Below are 4617 nucleotides of genomic sequence, written 5' to 3'. Positions count from 1 at the left end.
TTATTAGATATATTATTATAAAGCATGCTTTAGTTAAGGAGTTATTGATACTTCAAGTGCAAAATGATGATATAAAACCTTGATAAAAATGTACTTTTAAGTACTAATCAGGTTACCCTTTGAAACATGACTATGACAGATGTTATTACATAGTTGCATTTGAATGATTGTCAAAAAGATACACACCACCAAGACTGACTGTGGGACCATCTGTTTTGGAGCTCAAAGGTGCACTTCATTGCATGAATATGGGTGATAAAATGAACATCATTGATGATGCCAGTGCATTTCTTTTCACAATATGATTTGATAAAATGAGAGAAATCCATAGAGAAGAACATTGAGCTTATAATGATGAGCCTTATATTGCAAGCTATAAGATGCATGTTTGGACAACTAGATAGTTTCCAAGAAGACTGGTGATAACATACACTTGAAGAGTATTGTTTCAACTTGAGGCAAGTTCAAGACTGATTGACAATCTTGATGGGTGTTAGCACGATGCACACAATGAATGAGAGAACAATTATCAGGATAATCCAAAAGATCGGTTAAGCTCATTCATGATGAATCAAGCAACACCACACTTGAGGGCATACTCATGTTTGATAAATAACATGAGGAATAATCATCACGGACAGCCCAAGATAGGCACGATATTTACAGCTAATGGATAAAGAAGGCTTTGTAATGCAAACAAAGGCACCTTATGACGATGAAACATCAAAGAAGGGGGACCTATATTCCAAATCAGGTAAGAATGCATGCATGTCATCTAACCTCAAAACATTGCATAATTATTTTTGAATTGTTACAGGAAAAATCCTCAATGAGGTCCAGCAAGATTGTGAAGAAAAAAGTATTGCATTGATGATAACAAAGAATCTATTGATCATGGAATAAAAAGAAGATGAGACAAACCCTACCATTAGAAAAATCTCAAAGAAGTGAAAAGATCAACCTTGCGATTGGAAAGCCCCGAGTTTTCAACCCCTACGAATAGGAATTATCAAGTCAACCATGCAATTAGGAAGCATCGAGTTTTCAAACCCTACGATGGAGAATTATCAAGAAGCACCGAGTTTTCCAGCCTTTCTCTTGTCATCCTTTTAGGACTTCGTCAGGTAAGTCCTATTTTTCACACTTGTCACATCACATCTTTCATTTGGGTAGGTCACCTATTACAATAAGACCACACTTCACATTCTTTTGATCCGGGTAGATTACCCATTACAAAGAGATCACACTTTACATTTTTTCCATCTGGGTATGTCACTGATTACAATAAGACCACTTTTTATATTTTTTTGGTTTTGGTTGAATGAGGTCGCCAGATGGGATCTCATGTAGCTTTGGGTAAAGGGAATCACCAGATGGGATTTCAGGTTGATTGAGCTACACATATTTTTTAGTTCTAGTTAAATGAAGTCACTAGATGGGATTTCAAGTAGCTTTGGTTAAAGAGAATCACCAGATGGGATTTTAGGTAGCTTTGGTTAAAGAGAATCGCTAGATGGGATTTCTGGTTGATCAAGCTACACATATTTTTTTTTTAGTTCTAGTTGAATGAGGTCGCCAGATGGGATCTCAAGTAGCTTTGGTTAAAGGGAATCACTAGATGGGATTTCAGGTTGACCAAGGTACACATACTCTTTGTTTTTAGTTGAATGAGGTCGCTAGAAGGGATCTCACGTGGCTTTGGTTAAAGGGAATCGCTAGACAGGATTTCAAGTTGACCGAGCTGCACACATTCTTTGGTTTTGGTGAAAAGAGGTCGCTAGAAGGGATCTCAAATAGCTTTGGTTAAATGGAATCACCAGACGGAATTTCAGGTTGACCGAGCTGCACACATTCTTTGGTTTTGGTTAAAAGAGATAGCTAGATGGGATCTCAGGTTAATGAAAAAGAAAATGAGAGGGAAAAAAAAAGGGAGAGAGAAAGAAAAAAAGAAAAAGAAAAAAAGTAAGGTCTTTAGATGAGTAGATCATTCAGCAAGTTAAGAAGATAGGAAGACAAGTTTTCTTTACAAAGCATACTGCGCAAAACATCGAGGAGTTTTGCTTCGTAAGCATTGTAAAGAGGGGGCATTTGTTGCTACCCAATTTTGACCCATGTTTTGATAAAATTTCAAAAAAAATTCAAAAATAGCGAAAAACATCAAAAATCTAAAAAAAAATGTTTTTAATATATTTGCATCATTTTTAGCAGTTTTAGCATCATCCTAAAGGAATTTAATTTTTCAAGGATTTTTGGAACGTTTTTGATTTTTAACGTGTTATTTTTAAAAGTCACCAATTTTCTTCATTTGAGTTAATATTGATAAGAAAAATAAAAAAAATTATAAAAATCAAACTTACAAAAAAGAAGAAGTTGAGGGACCAAGTTTGGGACCTAGCAACATTTTTTCCTATAAATAGTAGCCTTCAACTCACATAACAGAGGGGGGAAATAAAAAAAAATACAAAAAAAACCCTAAACCTAAACCTATCTCTACCAAACACAGCCGCCCCTTCACAAGGCAGCCCCCCCGCTGGCTTTTAGGGTTTTTTTTTACTCCATCGTGGCTGCTTCCTTTAGCAGCCTCCATCAACCCTTTCTCTTTCCCTACACCGGGAACATCCCCATCACCCCTTACCAGGCTCACCTTCTCCCTCTCTAAGCTGCTCTTCCACTCTCCCTCATCACCCGGCCATCTTCTCCCTCCCCTTTGAAAAAAAAACAAGAAGACCAAGGTGACACGACTAAAAGATTGATGTCTTCTCCCAAGTGCAGGAGTGTCGAAGTAATAAATAACCCGGCAAGACCGGGGTCGAACCACAGGAAGGTTAATTGTACAAATTATAAACAACAATTATAAAACAACAATAAAAATAACAACAATAGTAATAATAATAATAATAATAATAATAGTAGTAGTAGTAGTAGTAGTAGTAGTAGTAGTAGTAGTACTAATAATAATAATAATAATAATAGTAATAATAATAAAGAAAGAGAAGAAGAAGAAGATGATGATGATGAGAACTTGGAGATCAAATATTAATGTAAGGATTAAGCAATAATAATAACAAATGTCAAGGTTAGAGGTTCCACTAATGGTATATCAAACAAGTATAGTATAAACTCTTATTATTGAATTGGAAACCACACACAAAGGAGGTTCCAATCAGATTATATATTGTTAACATGATTACATTAGTCATCTTATTCAATTAATGCTAATACTTGTAAATCTCGTCAAGCATTCATGATTATAACTTATGTTAACAACAAATCAAGTTCCTTTCATAGCTCAGGTGTCGGTTATACCATACATTATGGGCTATGAAAGTGCCAAGCATTTGTTGTACGAAGTGTTATACAACATAAATCAAGATTAGTCATTTAACAAGCAAAGGATTAAAGAGTGAACAAGATAACAAATATAAAACATATTAGTATCAAACATTAAAGTCCATATTAAGTTTACATTATACTTATTCTTACACCATTAGTGTACCCTTTTCACCTTGACATAATTAACTTAGCTAGACATAATGAAAGAAAGCAAAATAGATAAAAAAAATAAGAACATAAAAGTTAACCAAGTAAAGGAAAGGAAATGAAAGGCATAAACTTAATATTAATGAAAGCAAAGCATAAACATTACAAAAAATACAAAGAGAGAAAGGAAGAGCATGATCTTGATCTGGAAACCAAGATGCCTAAATGCATGGCAAATGCCTCCTTTTATAGGTCAAAATTGGGAACTATTGATTTGATGACTAATTGATAAGTGGGTGGCCAACTTTTGACTTGGTGACAATCCTTATCTTCTCTTGTCTGCCCAAAACGTCATTGATAACGTCCAAATTGGAGCCAGTTGTAAACATGAAAGTTGTAGGCAATTGTCTCAGCTTTCTTGTGTAAAAACATTCAACTCATTTGGACTTCTAGAACTCCAGATATGGCCAAAATACCGAACAGTGCTCGGGCTGGAAGACAGATTCGGGCTTCTTTGTTGTTGCTACAATTTGAACTTGATAATGGCCTTTTTAGATCTTGGACTCCATATGAAAGTTGTAGGCCTATGTCTTACCTTTCCATCCATATAAATTGGACCTAAATCTGAGATATATAGCACTAGATATGACCCAATTACCGAACAGTGTTCCGGTTTGGATTGCACCGACATCTCTTATCTAAGTTTGACCATCTCTTTGCCCTTGCAATTTAAGTTCTTAAAGTCATCAATCAATCCTTTCATTTATGTGATAGGCCTGCATTTAAAATGAACATTTACCACAAATTAAAGCTATCTTATATTATTAGATATATTATTATAAAACATGCTTTAGTTAAGGAGTTATTGATACTTCAAGTGCAAAATGATGATATAAAACCATGACAAAAATGCACTTTTAAGTACTAATCACACCCCCCAACCAGCTTATTACTAGTCCCTAGTAATCAAAGCGTTAAAACAATTTGCAAATTCCACAAAGCAAGGTATTCATCATTTAACTTCCATTAATCTATCCAGATAAACAAACTCTCATGAAATTTATATATCTGCTCAATACCTCTTAACAAGATATTAATAAACCTTTCTTTTGTGCTCAATGTGTCAACAAATAATTA

The sequence above is a fragment of the Populus euphratica genome, unplaced genomic scaffold (assembly GCF_000495115.2).
Source record: "Populus euphratica unplaced genomic scaffold, PopEup_1.0 scaffold88.1, whole genome shotgun sequence".
Taxonomy (NCBI): Eukaryota; Viridiplantae; Streptophyta; class Magnoliopsida; order Malpighiales; family Salicaceae; genus Populus; species Populus euphratica.
This window is presented reverse-complemented; position numbering follows the sequence as displayed.